This window comes from Trachinotus anak, unplaced genomic scaffold, assembly GCF_046630095.1.
Source record: "Trachinotus anak isolate AG129_WGS33_773 ecotype Australia unplaced genomic scaffold, CSIRO_AGI_Tana_v1 ptg000020l, whole genome shotgun sequence".
NCBI classification, from domain to species: domain Eukaryota; kingdom Metazoa; phylum Chordata; class Actinopteri; order Carangiformes; family Carangidae; genus Trachinotus; species Trachinotus anak.
In genome coordinates, this window is record NW_027273871.1 from 3,465,624 (window position 1) to 3,485,777 (window position 20,154).

Consider the following 20,154-nt stretch of genomic DNA (forward strand, 5'->3'; position numbering starts at 1 on the left):
CATTACAGAGCAGAATAGCCATGTTAAATTATGTTCTCCTTGGATATTTCCAGGCCAACTCCATTGACTACTAAGTGCTAAATAAAATTATACTGAAATTATATTTTATCGAGGTTATACAGCTTATCGAGGCTTATGACTCTCTGGCACAGCTTCAGACTCTGACTATATTTTCCTTTATGCTTTTAAAAATGCCAACTTTACCCTTTTTGGTTAAAACTACAACTAGAGGACATTTGACATTTCATTCTTAGTTTAGTTTTAAAGGAGGAAATTTTTACTGAAGTATGTAGTATTACTTTTTTTTAATTCCTCAGTTTTGTTTGGTTTTTGTTTTTTTAATTGAAAGAAAAATTAACTGGCCTTTAGCTGCAGTAGTGATTATTCCTAAACAAACAAAGCCAAGACTACTGCCCACAGAAAACATAATTCAACTGAGTGAAATAAGAAAATCAAAAAGATATAGTATAGCCTGAATTCTTAAGGGGAAGTTAAGATACCGGAGTTGAAGGAAGGAATTGTTTATTTACTGTACACATGCCAATGGCGTTGATTTGTCCTTAACCCTAACCCCAACCACATTTCATTGGTTGGTTTTGTTACAAAACCAAAGCTCTAGCAAGGTGTCTGTGCTTCAAAATGAGCAATCCATCCATCCTCACATTTAACATACAAAATCAAAACAAATATACAGGGAACTCAATCTGAGCTGCAGTGGTGCTACATTACATTGTTAAAATGTCAAAGAAGCAGTAACTAGACATTTCAGCACAGGGATGAGTGATGAAACACAGGGTTCAAGTGAATTCAATGTGAACCCCGGCAGATCTATCACTGTCAATCTCCCTGGTATTTTCTGAGCTGGCTGTAGGCTAAAACACTAACAGGGAAATGAGGACTAGAGGTTTTGTTTAGTTTCCTTTTTCTTCATTTGCCTGACTTATAATTTCATTTGTTTATCCATATGAATCGACTTTTAAAGTACCACAAGTCCTTTGATTCATACATTTACTTGAATTTCTCAGTAAACAGCTCTGTTAAATAATACAGCGTCTGATACAGTGTCTGATCATAGCCATGCATTTCTACATGGCTTGACACATCCAACCTTCTTTCTTAAGTGTCCATACTACTAGAAATAACACATTCTGGTGGCTGCGCTGTGTTTTCTATCAAATGCAAAGGGGAAGGCTCAAAATGGAAAGATGCCTGTCCTACTTTGCTGCAAAATGAGGCAGTGCACTCAAGATGATTATATTCAGCTGACTCTGTCCTCCATAGGTGCATCAAATGTGACTGTGCATACTTCTATACAGGGATGGCATGCAAGTGAGCATACACAAGACTGCTCACAAGACTGCTCACCTGCTGCTACCTGAAGCACTGAGCAAGGCCAAAAGCAAAACTGAAAACAATGATGAATTGATCCCACTAACAAGAATTGCTAGTGTAACCGAAGCCTGATACAACTCATTCCTTTGTGCCATAGAGCTCCACTGTTGTCCAAAAACGATTAAACATATATCTGTGAGACACACCGTTACACTGAGTGATATGTTCCAACGTGGCCATTGTGATTTTGAGTCAATTCCACATAGTGCCTGAGATGTATACTAAGCCATGGCTGAAAGTACACCCAAACAAATGCACTATATACTTCTGTTTAAAGGAGCAATTTTTAAGCTTTGTTATTGCTACATAGCCAAAATTAGCATTACTGGCTTTTTACTTACCAGTCTAGAAGACACATTGCGAGTTCAGCACCAAATTTTATTCCTTTAGTTACCAAGATCTGATCAACCTGCTTATTTTTTTCTATTTCTATCACTTCTACTGAAGTTAGCATGCTAACCAGCTAGCCCCACAGCAGCTGAACTGTCTCATCACTTTCCGATAGCCTTAAACTTTCTCTGTTACAAAGTAGGTACACAGAAAATTATGAAGTACTTGAGTCACAATGCCCTATTACAGGTAAATCAGGGTTTGTCACTTTTTCAAAGTGGCTCATTTATTTTAGCTTTGGCAGCCTGTTAGTCCAGGAGATTAGAGATTTTGGCAGTGAAGGATGTCAAAACATATCAATTTCTAGACTCTTGAGTGATATGTGAGCGCTGTTGGCCAAAGTTTGCTTCCTCATGCCAGTTTAGAACACAGGAAAAAGAAAATCATACCCATTAGTGCAGACTACAGTTTGCTCTGTGTTTATATCATGCTCTGCTTTCAAAACATGTGTAACTACTGGCTATAAACATTTCTGCAGTTTCATGGATGACTGCCATGACCTGCAGAAGTGCTGTCTGTGGTAATTTGGTGTACAGAGATTCAAAAGCTACTGCTTCCACATATCCAGACAACATAAACCAAACACAGAAAGGGAGTTACACCTATGAATAAATTGTTCCATACAAGACTAGTGTCCTATTTTGTCAATGGCAGAGGCTTTGTGCCAGTGAGGTGGTATTTTTGTATTTTTTGCCTCACTTGAGGTGGTTTGGCATTTTCTTTCTTGCTGAGAGCTTGACTCAGCCAGACTAAGGACAGAAAGATGTAGTTAAGGTAAAAGAAAAAGTTGCACAGTGTAACTTGGTGTGAAGGATGACATGCGTTTCCAGCAGGTCTACCAACCTGCACCAGGTCACTGCTGACACAAGGACCACTTACACTTCTGATTTCGCTGTGGTTGACACAGTGAACCTACAAACCACAACAGCTAAAGCAAGCACTACAATAGCATCTTGTGTAGCTCAAGGACAACGTCATTGTTTTTCTCAAGCATGCTTTGTAATGCTTTATAGTGCAATTCAAGTGTATATTGATTTCAAGTCTGCTCTGCATTGCTTGACAATGATACATCACTTTAATAAAAATTAAGGTAGACTTGCTATTCATTGTGATCCATATCACAACACGTACAAAAATACATCAGCAGGCAATTTTCAGTTGCTTTCAACTATATCTCATGGTCTTCATTAGAGGAGGGAGTTGGCACAGTTGTCATGGAGATTTTCATCACATGACCTTGTTAAACTTAAATTAGAACATTTGGTAGTATGTGGGGGGAAGATTGTAACCCACCAATCGTATCTCCTTCCATTAAAGAAGCCCATGAGATGCAGTTGAAAACTGAAAAGAGTAAGTCGGCCTTCAGTAAATTTCTCTTTTATGATCTCCTAAAACAATAATCCCAGTTCCAAAATAAGGGACTCTCAACATAATCCGTCATCAAGAATTGATTGTGTGATGTACAGAATGATAGTACCTTCAAGTACATTCAAGTAAATGTACTTAGTACAAAGTGAACACAAACAATTCTATGGATATAAATTGGTCAAGTAACTCAAACACATTAAAAAACACCAAAGCTAGTCACTATGGCAGATGAGAGGGCACTGTGCCCGACTGATCCAACAAAACAAGGCCCTTGGTATGAACAAAGCTTCAGATTTAGACCTTTTTTTCGACCATTTCTTCTGCGTCTACTGATGGCCTCCTGGGAACAGTAGTTTGAGTGTGAGATGGGGCTGGGATTTGCTCCATTGTGTTTATACTGCTGACTTTGCCAGAACCAGAGCTAGAAGCATCTCTGTTATGGGCACACTGGCTCAATGCATCACCTTAATCACTCTTGCCTCACATTTCAGCTGCATGAAACCTTCACCAGGGCTGACAGCAACAGGATGCACGCTTGGTCAATCCCTCCTCCATCACCACAACCAACAGAGAGCAAAGAAAGTGCTTACCTAGGAGAAAAGAGAGAGAGAGGGAGAGAGAAGAAAACACAGTTATTCAAATAGCAGCATTACAGTATGTTACAGTCAGCAGCCTTGCATTTTTTTTTCACTTAGCTTTCTTTAAAATTATGTAGACATAGTTTAATATATATACGGCAAATACGTCTCCTACATGTAACCGTAATGCCTTCTCATCTCTACACCAAACTCTCTGCACACCACACTGATCCATATACACAAATGCATGTGCCTGTCTGGCATCAAAATCCATGACACACACTGACAAAGAAGGCAACTAAAAAACATACAAATCATTCAAATCATTTCTTCATTAAATGGCTCTAAACATTTTTGATATTGTTCTTTTTGATATTTTGATAAGCTTCATCAAACAGCAAGTAATTATAAAGAGCTCATTTCACCATTGTGTTAGAGTTGGCACAAAAGGAGATTCCAGGGAAATGGTAATGCATTTGTGCTCAGTGTATTTCATTGTGTGAATCCAAACTGTTCTTTCTAGTCCTATCTAATAAACAGAGTGGGATACAAAGATAAAGTACAATATTAGGTGTGTACACAACACAAATAAAATATCACTGGCACATTTCCAAAATGGTGATCGGAACAAAACATATGCAGAAAGCAACTTCTTTGCTTCTTACAGCACCAAGCATTGGAATCTCATTATTCTTCTCTGGAGTATAATATACTCTCTACAGGATCTTAAAAAGGTAATATAAGTCAGAAATTCTACAAAAATTTATGAACCATGAGGCAGAAATGTATCAGATCTTCTTGTCGGTTTCTATTAAGCCTTATAAACTCTACATTTTTTATGTACTTGTAACAGATGCTGGGTGCATTTTAAAAATATATTCTTCTCATTATCTCTATTAGGGACCAAATTAGGATTTGAAAAAAAGCTGCTAGAAGAGACCCGAGTTATTCAAAAATAAGAATAATAACACAGGAGGATAGGTCATATTTCCTCGTTTCTGCAGCTGCATAAATGATAAAGTCCCTCCTAAAATAAACAAGCTAAATCAGTTATGTGCTTGAACATGCCACAGTGTGAATGAATCATAGGGTAAAAAGACAGAAACATGGATCATGCTGTCAGTGTAAAAAGAGAAAAAAAGGTTGACTAATTAAAAATCTTATGGTGCTATTTTCACATCCAAATACTCAGAATCACCAGGTTGGTGGTCAGGTTGATGGATTCTTCCACTCCAAACTATAATAGAGAGAGACACATCCAAAGATTCACTTCCTCTCTATGAACATCCAACTAATGGACGAGGACACGAAGGTCACATTTAGGTGTACGTATGGTCAAAACAAATAGTTCACAACAAATATCAACTGAAACTGACATTAGCACAGCATTTCGAACAACTCCGGTCCACAACTCACGGATCAGAGCTCCCGTGGTTCTGAACCTGTGAACCTAATATTTGTGAGAAGCTGTGATTCCCCTGAGGCTTGGGTGTTCAAAGCCAAAACATTACTTCAAAGCTTTTCACTAAAGAGCAAATGGCCTCAAAAAAAATTTCTATGCAAGTGCTTGTGGCTTGCAAACTCTGCCAAAACTTTACAAATGACATAGTGCTATTGAAGTAATGTTAATGACAAGATACATTTAGGATCTAGATGCACGCAGAGTCGCAGGTTATGAGCATGCAACATTAGTATGTACACTTAACATAGAGGCATTGTGCTTTTACTAACTAATATTTTAAAGAATTACCTATCTTATCTGATCAAGTTTCTTCAAGACTTCCTGTTTATTGTTTTGATGATACCTGATTCTATTTGTGTTGGAAACATAAAATAACATTGAAAATTCTATTTGATGACTTTGCTCATTAAGATTTTTCATTGATTGTTCATTGAGGTTAAAAGTTCAGCATCTATCCCTGCTCTGCCCATGTTTTTTCTGCCATAATCTTTGTGTTTGCTAGCAAAGTTTTGTCAACAAAATCAAAGATCTCCTCCACATTTGAACTGAGGGACCAGAAAATCGTCTTGTAGACTGCAACGTTCCCAATACAGAATTCCTGTAATAAATCTTATGTTTGTGAAACTTCTGAGAGAGAGCTGTTGATTCATCCCTGTGGTACTGAGGTTGAGGCAGAGGAGGTTGTGGTGGTATTGCATCAGACTGCATTTCTTTTCTCATATCTGTGCTACTCCATGTCTTAAAAAAAGAGACAATATTATTATTATTTCAAGATTATACTGTCCATTACACCACCGCTATATTGAGCCTGAAAATGTACTAAAGCTAAAGTACTTGGTTTCTGCAACCAGAGGCACATGGTCAGGAGACGCAAACCAGGCAAATGTTTGTGCCTCTAAGGGGGAAAAGGGGCCCTCAATGGTGCCTCATATTAGCACATTTTGCAATAACTATCAACCTCCCATAACAACACTATACAGTGTACTGCTGCTGCCCCAAAAGATCCATGATTGGGAACCTTGATGATGTGTGTTGTAACTACCAATTGAATCCATGTGAGTCATTTAGGGAACATCTGTAAATTGTAGTGTCTATCAATAGTCTGCAGGTGAGGCATTTAGGGGACATCTGACATAACTGAGGGCTAAACAACCAACAAACAGTGCAACAATGCTGCAGTCACTACATTTGGACATTGTACTGCAAGATCAGATATTTTGTCAAGAAAAAAAGAAGAAAATGAACAGGTCTGCAATGATGAGATCATTTTGACATATCGCCGATGTGTGCGCCCCTTCACAAAAGTTTGCCTTAAATGACAGGATTGTAATCATCTGGTTATGTTGGTGCAGCATTATGCTTCTAGTGGAGTGAGTCCCCTACACACTTGAAAAAAACATGAGTTTATTTCCAAACCTATAGCAAATAATAATCCTTAAACTGCTTTGTCACTTAGAGTCTTGAGGATTTTGAAAATTCCTCATTTGGTTACTCAATTTATAATGACATTGAGAGAAAAATCTTTGGCCTATTTACGCCTGACAAATCTATATGAAAGTGATTAGGAAAATATATAGGCTAAAAATGTCATGGGAATATTAAATACCTATATAATATAATACTGACATGGGGATAATTAGGACAGGCAACTCAAATTACTCATGAGGACCATTAATATAGAAATCCATGGGAATGGGTTTCAGATGTTTTAGTCAGGCAGTGGATGCACAGCCTTTATTACTGGGTTTCATTTATTCTAAAAGGCTTTTCTCCTTTCTCTTGAATCAAGATTGATAGACCATAGGAGACACTGGGAAAGAAACTCTTTGAGCACGAGAACATCTGAGCATAACTAAAGACCAGACTCAGGCCTACTGGGAGAAATACTGAAAGGTCTGGAAGCAAGCTGCTTCCATTCAACTATCCCAATATTTTCTACAAAGAAAAGGTTTAGTGTGCTGCCTTTAGCTAAGTTATAAAATCTGTCATGGGTCATGGCTTTGGGATGTTTTATTTTTTTCTTTATTCCCTTCTGAAGCTTGCACTAAGAATCAGTGGAAAACATGAAGGGTAAACTGAATGACTAAACCAACTCACAGGGCAGCTTTAGCTTTGTAAAAGAGCTGCACAAAGGTAACGTTAACAACTCTCACAGTATTGCCTTTATTTAGACCAAGAGGAAATAAAGCAGCAGAGATATAGTACAAAGAGAGCTTGAGATGAAGGCTGACTAGGAAGATGACAGCTATAAGGGAAGAAATGTGGCAGGAGAGAGTAAGAAAAAAAGGTAAAACAAAAAGTACGGCTGCTGATATACACAAATCATTTCTTTACTCAGTATGGGCACTAGACCGTGTTCTGTCATCCAAATGTTAGGACTTAAGCATGCCAGATGAGTTGTGTGTTTGGTAAAATGTGGTAATTTGTAGTGGTAATGGAAATTTTACTTAACATATTATTGATATGCCAGATTTCCACAGGATTAATAATGCAGACAACCTCTGCAATTTTATCAAATCACAGGTGGAGCCCAGGCAGTACTAGTCCTATGCAAATCAGGCTTAAGGGAAAACCCTGAATAATATTGCCTTCGGGGGGAAAATGAACATGTCAGGCTGAATGCCTGTCTTTCAAAGAAACAATCTTCGAAGGATTTGGATGACAGAACACCAGTCCTGATTAGACCTGACGTGAAGCTAGCCAATTAAGATCACTTCCATCTGCCCTTTCACTGCAAACACCTTATAGGCTGCTCACTTAAAGTGGCACCGCTTCAGTCACAAATGATTTGCAAGAGAGGAAACCTGTTAAGAAAAATGACTGGGAGATTTACTTCTGAACTGTAAGCAAGCCATTAAATAAGGCCGAACCCCTCCTAAAGCCAGCAAATGGCTGCCCAAATGTTAATTTGCTCAACAGCCCGCAGATGATGCAGAACATGGCTTTCACCTTCTCCTGCCATACATAATTCATACTATTGACTGATGAGGCAATGCCACTTTCATGCACCAAGCTCACAAAGTGGTGCCACTTTCACACACCGACACAAGCCAACGAATCCACACCAACTGTGCAGTAACGCTTAGCACACAATTGAGGTTGGCGTGAAATGTCCAGACAAGATAGAGGCGTGCTCACATTTCTCATACTGGCACAGACACCTCATACTGGTTTACACAGACAAGTGCACACATGCTGTTACAAAAGAACACAACCACAAAGACTACATCACAATATAGATACAACAAAAAAAACAGTTATCAGCTGCACTCTTAATTTCTGAATATGTAATCGCTACGCATAACATAGTGCAGTATGTGTATGAAGCATATAACCAAAGACTGCAATTGTCTATGAAGAATTATTCATGGTCTAAAGCATCAGTCCCACAGGGAACATTAAATATAAATTTCTCTGTGCCACTCAGTCTGACCCACTTTGGAGGATCCAGCAACTGCTGCCACAGAAGCAGCTTTTGGCTCCTCCTCAGTACCAAAAGGACTGCTGCCACCACAAAGCCCCTCTTTGATTAACCCCACTGCCAAAAGGCAACTACCATATGACTCCTGCGTTTCTCTGGTAGGAGTAAGACCGACAACAAAACACTGAGAAAATAAGACGCCAGCAAAGAGTACAACGTGTGGACAACAGTGTTTCTAAAAGTCTATGGTTCCAGTTCAACACAGATTTGCCGTGTTGAACACATTCCCAAGTTCGGGCCTGACCAGATGGCCATCATCACAGGAGTGAAATTTAGCTCTGGATGGTGAGGAGGAGTGATAGGTCTTAGAAACGATGCCCATTGTAAACATTTGCAATTCTGTCTTGAATGCCAAGCCACAAATACATTTTTAATCTAATAGCATGATAATGACACATTTGACTTGTGCTGGAGAGCACGGTGTACTGTGATTGTATGACTTTTTGTGTCGTATATTCTTGCTATAAGCTTTAGTAATGGAACCGCTTTGTGAAAATAGCTTGGGAACAGAGCCAAAAGGCATGGAAATTACTCAACAACATGACAGAAGAGTTGGACAAGAAAAAGTGTTGTTTAATAAGCACATTCTAATTTTAATTCACTCTTTTGTCCAAATTCACTGAGAAGTGCAAAAGGACCGAGAAACTTTTCAGTACATTCACAATAAGTCTGGACAATGAGAAGGAGTATCTGCTAAACTGCTGCCATGCAAGTCAACTTGATTTCATTTTTTCCTCTGAATGATGAAAATTTGTCAGTCAATACTTTTTCAGACTGAGCAACAATTCACAACAACTTTAATACTAAAACCACTTACTTTGGAGAGAAAATAAGGCATGGTACTGGATTAAAAATGTATTATTGTGAAGTCTGCGACGATTCTCCTCCTGTGGAGTCAACACTTTGTTAGCATGACAATTCTGTGAGGAAATAAGATTAAAGCCTGAAGCCTACAACTGCCTTAAAAGCTTAGTGTTCATTGTACCCCACAATATAAAAAGGGCAGGATCCAAACAAACAGCATGCTGACACTTAACATAGAAATCAGCCAAAATTAACATGACTTTTTAGATGTTCTCTGTACCAGTGGGACATTTACCAGGAAAGGCAACGGGGTTCACAAAAACAGTTCGTTTCACCCATGTGGCCAACGATCATCAGCAGGTACAGTACATGCAAAGCACACTGTAGACTAAACCAGGAGGTGGAAGTAAACAAGTCACCATTAATGCGTTGGCACCTCACTTAAAATTCTCCAGAAAAGCACTGAAGCATACGTAAAGGCTTTCACTTTTTAACCACTTTGGTATATAATGTACCCTTAAAAATGTATGTCCAAGAGCTACACAATAAAATAGAGTCATTAATATGCTTATATACTTTTTAATACATTGTAGCCAAGTTAAATGGACACTTTGACGTCTTATTGCATGTAAAACATCTAAACCAGTGAACTGGGCTGTGCCGTTATTGGCTGCTCCAATTTAAATGGTGGCAAACTTCAACTTTGGAGCAACATGAAATGCACAAAAGCCACTGCTACATTAATCTTCATGGATTTCATTTCATCTTAATGAAATCCTAGTGCTCTGTCTGAAAACATACTCTATGCATATGTCTCCTAGTTGAACAAGAACAAGATTCTTCAATTTCATATGCTGATATGTTTTTTGTTTTTTTTAATCTCATTACAATCAAATAAACTTTCAAGTGAGTGTGATGATTAAATTCCAATGTTTCTAGCATTTGCAAAAATAAATAAATAAATAAAAACTAGAAGGGGAATGCAGAGTGCAGACCTCCACCAAGGCCAATGTCAAACAAAATACCAGACTTCAGAAAAAAAGAAAAAAAAAATCAAATTCATACTAAATGATCTGGATCTGGCCCAAAATTTAATGGGCTCTTCCCTGGACTGTGCCTCATCTCTGCACTGAGCTCAGTGCAAATCACCTCAGTACTTTTTGCATAATCCTCCTGACTAGTAAACAGACATGGGTGAAAACATAGCCTCCTTGGTGGAGGTAATAGAGTAATAACATCAAACTAGTGTGAGCTGAGGGGCTGGACATCATATGCTGACAACACCAATCCTGTGTTTGTGTATTCAGAACTCTCCAGAGTTTGCACACCATGAGAAGTTTACTTTGTTCTTGCCATAAACATTGAGAAGCTCCTGCTAGTTTTATCCTTATTTTATATTTAAGGAGAGCAGAAATACCACAGAACGCCTCACCGGTGAGGCGATGTACTGTTACAAACATGACTGCAAGAATCATCACAAGTGGATACAGTCGCTGAATACACTGGGCATAGTAAACAAAAGCAAAAGGTAGGTGTGAATTTCACATTAGCTGCCAGCTGTGAGGATCACTGTCAGAAAAATAAATAAAACCTGCAAATATAGAAAGAAATGTGGTTGTGTGGTAAAGCTCAAAGAATCCACTGCTCTGTCATTCACTCTCTTGCTCCTCCAGTTACTTTGTGACTGTGTTGCAGATTAATAGTGAACTACACTGTGAGGCTCACTGCAGTCACTGCCAGCCTAAAGCCTTTACCAGTGACTCATAAATACAGATGTGGTGAAAATTAAGCAAAACCTGCCCAATAACATGAGTAAAAGGAAAATAAGCCAAAAGGAACTAAAGACGTTTCCCTCTAAATTTTTAATTTTTTTAATTTTAATCTAATATCAGCCTTAAGACAGTGGGACAGCCCATAAATCCCAAGAAAACCCATAGAACACAAGTGTTACTGTACTACTAGTAATTAGTTATGTACTATTCATTACCATAAATTACAAATACAAAGATACAATATAAATGGTAAATGGCTAGCATGTACATAATAGTTTTTTAATCTTATTAATCACTCAAAGTGATTTACAACAGAAGCCACATTCACCCATTCACACGCACATTCATACAGTGCTTTTTCCAACACATATGGCGCACACACACTGATGATACATGAGGGGCAATTTGGGTTTCAGTATCTTCCCCAAAGAAATTTCAAAATGGGACAACAGACCTTCTGATTAGTGGACGACCCACTCTACCTCCTGAGCCACAATATGATATATAATATTTATATATTATATGTGGAGAAAAGTGGGGGGAAAAAAATGTAAAACCTCAAGGGATCAATAATGACTGTAAAATGCACTCACATAAATATGTTCTCTTGCATTACATCCAACAAGTCCTCCAACATATCGTACCAGACCTTGATCATCATGCTTACAGTAATAAACAAGTGGTTAAGCTTATACAATGGTCTCAGTTTGGCCAGGTTCAAGAAAAGGTTTAGAAAAAGGTTATGGTTTAGGTTAAAGTAAATACTTCCTTAAGGTTAGAGGGCCTTTGTTGTCATGGTTACAGTAATAAAAAAGCAGTTATGATTGTGGAACTGTTATGATTAAAAAACAACTATTGGTTTCATACAGGAAACAAACAGCAGTCTCTCATGTCAGAGACCTATGTTCTTTCGACCCATCCATCCACCTCATCCTCCTATACTGCGCCATCTGACTCCCACCTTTGCTCCCATCATAATTACTACAGCTGTGAGAAGTCACCTGACAATAGAACTTAACTTTGGGTCATAATAACCTTCTTGCAGAGCCGACCTATGGGCTTGTCATTTTACAGAAGGACAGTCTTATACATCAGCCTCCTGCAATATATATATACTTCCACACAACCCATTTTGGTGATTATCCATGTTATCCAAAAGGTGTCCCCACATTGCATTAATTGGTGCATAATGTCACTGGCAATATTGTAAATTGTACAACCTGCAAACCAGAAATTGAATACACTGAGCTCCCTGAGATATGACTTTTCTGTTATTTTACACAAACAAAATCCAATTTATATTTTCAGTGGGAGAAACTATTTTCCCTGCATTTTATTTTTGTGCTTGCAATCCACAGTTCAAATGTATTTAATATTCACTATCACTACCACTGGAGAGGACCTTACAAACCCCTCTCTCTCGTTTACTACTTTTTTTTTGTCCTCATGAGACCTGAGTTAAAGCCACAGGACACATGACAAACTAAATAAGCCCTATTAAATTTTGATATTTAATGGCATTGACAACAGAGAGGCACTATGGAGATAACCAGCCGCTGGGTGACAGAGCCTTTGGTAAATAACAGCAGAGTTCAGCCGAGATCCTTACACTGGTCCAGTGGACTGACATTTACATTAGAATTAGCTTGCTGGTTATCAGGTCCACTACCTCCAACAGCCATATGTTACACAGATGGAGAACAAAAAGGCATTTTCATCATCACAATCTTAATAATTTGTTCATTATTCTGCACCTGACATCTGACATTTTCAATGAAGGTGCTTTGGAGATAACAGCTAACATTCATATCTGTTCTATAGTGGTAATTGTTAAGCTCTGATACTCAGCAGCAGCAAAGGGACCTTCTCATGTCTTGAGACAACACCGACACATTTATCCAGGTGCCGTGACGGTGTGAGTGGATGTGGGCAGCACACGTTAGCCATAACAAATTCCTGCTCTTTTCTCCTTTCCTCAAATCTTTTTTTTGTCAAAGTTCATCAATTGACTGCTTGCTTCCTGTCACCGTGGCCTCAGCATATTCATCCACCTTGGCTTGTCCTGTCTCCTCTCAGTGTTTCCTCTGCCTGTTCCATGCTCTTACGTGTGAGGCAGCCCTGATGGCCAGAGGTCAGGAGTGACAGGAGGTGTGGGTGTGCTAATCTCAACTTCGTCAGCTCTGGAGCTAGCCCTCCATCAGCTCACCATGGCATTTGACTTAATAGATGGGCGAGCAGATAACAGAAGACGAAACCTCCCCTGACAAATGGTAGAATTTCCTCGGGACCATACTTGATGGTAATGGTTTAGGGATGAAGGATGGGGGGAGTTGGAGACCCGCGGAGAAAAATGGTTATTGTATTGAATCCAAATGGCAGCAATGACCCCATTGTCACATCAGGGAATTGTCTGCTTCACTTTGATTTTGCTCAGCCTGACCACTTGAAAAAGTCTTGAAACAATTCTGGGCTGAAATGCTTCTCTTTAATTCACCTTTGTGCTCTTTGTGCTGAAAGGAGGCCAAGAAGCATACAATGTGGTGCATGGTACTATAATCTAGGTTTTACTGACAGAAAGGTGGGTGCTTGCAGTGGTGTCAACACACTCCTCTGTATCTTCATCAAGGGTATAATTTCCACTTCAAAATTCACTTTTCGTCAAACCCAACCATTTTAAATTTGAGGTTGGGTAAAATTGTAACATTTGGGTGTTAAAATCGAGTTGTAAGCCAGAATGCAATGAATTAATAAGAAGGTGAGGTTCACCTAGTTTGACTGTCACCTTGCAATTGTACACGGCACTTACTGGGCAGGAGCTGGAAACTACAATATCCCCTTGTAGAGACTACAACATTTATTACACTTTTTTGTGGTTATGTTTAGGCACTCATAGCACTTGGTTAAGGCTGAGGAAAGATTGTGGTCTTGTTTAAAACAGAAAAAATCTGCAGAGACTTCAGATACAATGCCATATTTTACATTTTACCAAAACTATGATTTTTTTCTCTAACCTTAAAGGGGCGACGTTTCCTCTGCCTCCAAACGTGATGTCTTGCCAGGACCAAGAAGTGGTGATTGATGATTGAAAAGAGCTTCAGCTATTGTCGCGTTTACAAGACAAGAGGTTATAATACGCTGTCTGAGCAGTGCTCAGGACAGATTGGAGTCTAAAGTGAGTCGCTATTGGATAGTGACGAGACAGGCTGGGGCTAGCTGGTTAGCGTGCTGACTCCAGTCGAAGAAAAGACAGGATAGAGACAAGAGTTGCTTTCCACCTCTGGAGACGGCTCTTAGTGGGTGAAGGAATGAAGTTTGATGCTGAACTCACAGTGTCTCTTCTAAACCAGTAAGTAAAGTTAATGCTAACACTGGCTATGTAGCAATAGCATAACTCACGAATTGCTCCTTTCACAAAAGTGCTTTTGTGGCCTAAATGTGACTGCAGATGGGACTCTGGACTGGATGCAAAACCTGGTTTTTCATGTGATAGCCATGTGTTTTTTCACTATAATTTATTACTATCATGTTTCCTATTGCAGTTAAATTGTATAGAAATATAATTTATAGGTGATAAGGTTGCAATCTCAGCTCTACTGTTTCTCTGGCTGTCTACCTGCACTGAAATAAATCAAAGGGAGGAGGATAAAAAGTTTTTGTTTTCCTCTACCTGTTCAGCCACATCTGGTCAGGCGCTACATCACTGAAACATCACCGGAGGACAATCTCGATGAGATTTCATCACCGCAATGATGAAATCCAATTGCAATAAAAATAAGACACAAAATCTAGCCTCAAAAGACTCACTTCTCATTAGTGTGTATATTTTCAATCTCAGTTTCTCAGGTGATTCTTTTCCTGTGTCCCTTAATGGCTTAAATTAGCTCATTATTTTTAATTCTAGTTCACATTTAGCAGAAAGACAAGTGAGGCTTTGCCCCGCAAAAAGCTGAAGAGTTTACCATCTGATGGAAACTGCTGTTTATTGGAGTTGCAGGGCATCTACTGGCTACTAATTGAGAAGAATACGGAGTGAGGGAGCTGTCACTTTGGAAATGTACACTCCCTGTGGAGATGCTGCATTTGACCCATCTCTAAGAAACAATGACGTCTCACAGGCAAGTCTATATCCCTGAAGCATAACCCTGATGGAGCAGCAGAAGACAAACACACACTGACGTACAGTCTGACATTTTCATTTACAATATGTAAGTTTTAATACAGTGCAACAGAAAAATATTTAAGATAGAAAGATCACAATAACATTTGGAAATGTCCCAAAATATCTTTCTGTATGGTGCCATTCAGAAGCTAAACAAAGGCCAGGTAGGAAGGAGAGAGTGGGCAAAGAGACACTCGAGGGAGACAAACCAAAGATAAGAGCAGAGCACAGCAAGTGCTTGAGATAGAAAAAAGAGAATCAACAGATAAACAGATAAAAGGGGAGACAGCTGGTTGTCGACACTTAAAAGAGAATGATAGAAGTGGAGATGCAGGGTGGAGTTGGTAATCTGACAGCTGACAGCATAAACATGGCCTACATGTATCACTGGTGGACTTATGTAACTCTCACTGATTTATTCCTAAGGAGAAATGTCACAGGACAGTTTAGTTTTGAGTGTTTTTGTCTGCTAGCTGCAGGGCCAATGGGATAATTGTCAGTGTGTCCACACTAGAGCTGGGCTGAGTCCGGGCCATGTCTGAAGTCATTTGAGACAAATCAGAGTAAAATCTTAAGTCTATTGCAACAAATTAAGTTAAACTGACAAATCAAGTTGACACAGGATTTAAACAATTTTCACTCAAAGATTAGTTTACACTGTTTTCACATGTACCTGAGACCAAGTCCTAAAAAATAAGTAGTTTAAGACTGCTTACAAGTCTTTTATGTTATGTTTAGAGAGTGGAGCAGTCAGGCTTCATAAAAGTCAAGTCCAAGTCAATACTCATCCTCATTTTTGTGACACAAATCCAAGTAATAAGTTTACAGCCTTGTTCAACATACATATAATGTATCATTTGAATCTGCTGTGGGTATTTATATTCCTAAAGTTTCTTGGAGATCAGCTGACTTTACTCTCACGCCATCAGGCATAAATTCCCACTTGTCTGAAGCAAAGCAACGCTTTTACAAGCTCTGTGAATTCTGTTGTAAATCTAATGAGCTATAAACAAAATGGAATACAGTCTTGTCATTCAGTTTACAGGCCAGACAGGTGGACATGAAAATTGTCAACTTGGAAAACAGACAGCTGACATTTGCATGACTGGCACAGATCATGGAAGAAACTGCCACATCTGAATTAGTTCTGATCTGTGCAGACCTCATAGACCCACAGAAACCAAACCTCCTGCACCCTCAACCATCTTCTACGCCAAATCAGGCCGACTACAAAGTGAGCATAGTAACGAAATTAATATATATCATCATTGCTTTCACATTAGCCAGATTATAGAAAGACAAAGTTCAGAATCTTTACAGAGTTGCTTGTTTGATTTGAAAGAAATAAGGTATGATGACATATTTACTAAACCTTATACATTAAATAGGTATTGCACAAAAAAATTAATTTTCTGCACAACTATTGCCTTTGTTAAAAATGAATGGATAAAAACATGGGATAGAAGGAAGGAACCTTACTTTGCCTTTTAGTTTAATGTTCAGCACAGGAACAGAAACTGTTTTCGCCTCCAACTGAACAAACATGAAACATCACAATTGGGTAATAACCCTTAGGATGGATCCTGAACTTCACAGGAGAGCTTCAATTCTTGGGACAGTTACCCATCAACATAGGTCAGCAGAGGATTTCAACACTCCCTTTTTTCATCGTTAAAAGAATATGGCTATCATAAAATGCAATTTGTGCATTAAAATCTACAAGGTCTGAAGAAATAATCAAGTTATAAGTGAATAAAAATAAAGTACTTAAAAAGAGATAAAAAGAAAGAAATATGGACATGGTATTTTAGAACCCATGTGGCTGCTTTCCACACATATCTGACCAAACATGCATGACAGGACGTCACATCAAGATTGTGAGTGAAGCCACAGTGGAGTCTGATTGCCGAATAATTTGAAGCCACCTAAAAAGAAGTTTTTCTCTCAGACTCAGAGAGCCAGGGCTTCTTTCTATAAGATGCCATTTTGTGTTAATAATATTGTTCATAGAGTGGAAAATCCAAGAAAAGACAAATATGAGTGTAGTCACAATAGATGTTATGTTTACATGTATTGCTTCTTCTCTGAAGGATATAATAAGCTGTCGACAAAGTATAATGACAAAAATATAATGTTGTTATAAAGCAAACTTTTAAAAATATTTTTATATATTATTTATTATATTATTTATATAACAATGACATATTATAAGTAAAGATGCTCCTACAAGCTGATGATGATGATGACAACAACAATGATGACAGTGACATTTTACTTCTGCCAGTGCCGATACGCAAGCTGAAACTTCAACTCCGCTCCGTGCTTACACCTCAACTGACATCTCACCTGCTTTCAGCAGCTACTTGCCAACTCACACCAACTATTTTTTACTCTTCAACTGACAGAAGAACTACTCGACTGACACTTCAGCGACAAGCAGCCAGTGGCTTGAAGGCTGAATTTACAATAAAAAGATTGAATAAAAGAATGAAATCCATTTTACTATTGCATTATTTTGGTCTGTTTTAAAGTAATTCATAGAAAATGTGTTGTAACCTTTGACAGGAATATGCCGGAACGCTCCTGTCCTTCTTTCTCCACTGTTGTAATCAAAATGAAGCAGGAATGCCAAAAAAAAAATAATAATAATAATTCAGACCATATTATTTTGTGAAGGACTACATTAATCCACTTACATTAATATCACAGCAGACATCAAACACAGACATCTGCTAATGTTTGGCCAGTAGTAAGCAAAGTCAACAGCACACATCTGTTAACATTAAAGCAAGAGCTAGTTTGAAGGTGGTAATTTATCCCACTTGATGGCTGCTATATACCTGTTAGTTGTCTTAATTAAAATTAAAATGATTTGTTTCATAATTATGACAATTTAAAGACCAATTTAAAGACACAGTTAAAAAGCTAGACAGACACTAATTTCAGCTCATTTGATACTGCTCCCCCCCCTCTCCAATTATTTGGCAGTGGGAAATGCAATAATTCAGAGCAGCCAAACAAGATATTTGGAGCACTCCATCAACCAATCAAATATTCAGCTATTTGATGATTGGCTGTATAGAGGGGATGTAAGAAGAGCAGCAAATAGGCCAAGTGTCATTTGATAGAGTGGATAGAGAGATTACACAAGTACCAGCTGTCAGAACACCGGTGAATCAGCACACTCCAAAATGAAAGCTGCAGAATGTGACAACGGGGCTGCACTTGATGGACACGTGTTGACAGGCAGCGTCGCCGGTGATGAGCAGAAGGATACCCACAGTTCTCTGCTCTTCAGCCAAAAAACATCCAAATTGGCTGACCTGTCAGGCTCGGCATGTCCATCCAGAAGGTTGGAATCATGAGCCAAGCAACTTTTACCCTTTTAAAACCAACCACCGAGCTGCTCCGGTTCATTTTTTTCAGCAGGTAGTCAAAGTCAACTTGTAGCTGGAATAACCTCCACTGAAGCACACGAGCCAATGTAACACGAGCAGCCGCAATTCAAAAGGCGTGAGCGCCCTGCCAGCGTTCCAAACAGGTGGTTGAATTATGTAAACCTTAAAGAAGGAGATGAATGAATTGTGACCTGATTAGGAGCAAATACTAGAATTTGGGAATTAATTCATTATTACTCTAAATGTGATTTTATTAACTTCAACATATTTATTTTCAGATGATCATCCAAATACTTAATTAATTGCACTAAAACAGGGAAAAGGCATTTTTTCCCCCATTCCAGCCACAACACATGGCAGAGAGACCAATCAGCCACAAGGACAGATTGTATCAAACATCAAGTGTCCAATTCTGGTTATTTCTCATTAACCAAAAATGTATAACATGCACTGAAAAAAATATTTCTTTTTTAGGTTGTTTAAATCTGCTGGCAATCACCTGAGATATAAGAAATAATTATCCCCATGTCATTGAATGCTCCTGCTAGAGCATTTAGGGATAAAAAAGGTTGTGGGTGAAAATCTGCCATTCACCAAATGGACTTGGCTGACTGAAACAGTGCTTGCTTAATGTGTGGTGTACTTAGTGTGGAGGGACTAATGCCAATTTTAGTGTTTCAGAGTGTTCCAGTCAGTTCCAGAGACACAGCAAGGGTCCCAAAGAAGCTTCATTTACTCTCAGCAGGGCAACAGAAGGGAACTGAATTCCGCCAGAGATACAAATGGTGTATCCATGTGAAGCGACAGCAAGCGCTTCAACCAAAGGTCAGATTCCCCAATTCTATCTCCTCTTCTTTTTGTTGTTCCCTTCCTGACAGCGGCTTCAGCAGAAATCAGAAATACAGAATAATCCCTGTGTCATTATCTGCATTATGCGCAACACACAATAACACAGATAGATGTTTTGTTTCTTGCAGATGCCTAATTTGAGGGAATGACGGCGGGGAGTAAAATCCAGTCCTTTCATCTCTCGCTTGTTATCGTTTTCATTATGATCAGCGAGCTAATGAATGCAACCAGAGAGCATGGTAATGGTACCTCATTTTAGTGAATGAAACATCTACCATGAAAACCTTTAAAGTGAGAATTTGGCTTCAGGGGACTTCATTTTACTCAAATCAGTGACTGTGACTATTCTTCCTACTTACAGAGCCACACAAACTCCGTGATGGCACTTAATGTCTCTGTGTGCAGTTTCAGGGTGCGCTAGCTTCGAAAGGTAGCTTAGAGTATCTTCGTTGAATTAATGCCTCTGAAGTGGTTTAGTGCTGTTGCACATAGACATTACAA

At 38.7% G+C, this 20,154-nt stretch overlaps 1 protein-coding gene across 5 annotated transcripts in view; it reads right to left on the reverse strand.

The window, feature by feature from the left end:
* The window catches only part of cadm1a (cell adhesion molecule 1a), a 353,787-nt gene that overhangs the window by 238,335 nt on the left and 95,298 nt on the right, over positions 1 to 20,154 (reverse strand). Inside the window, exon 1 of one of the 5 annotated variants that reach the window (XM_071505897.1) lies at positions 3,615 to 3,883. The exons of the other annotated variants lie outside the window; for them this stretch is intronic. The gene's annotated coding sequence lies outside the window, so the exon portion shown is untranslated. Of the gene's footprint in view, positions 1 to 3,614; positions 3,884 to 20,154 lie in introns of those variants that run through there. 5 annotated transcript variants of the gene reach the window in all.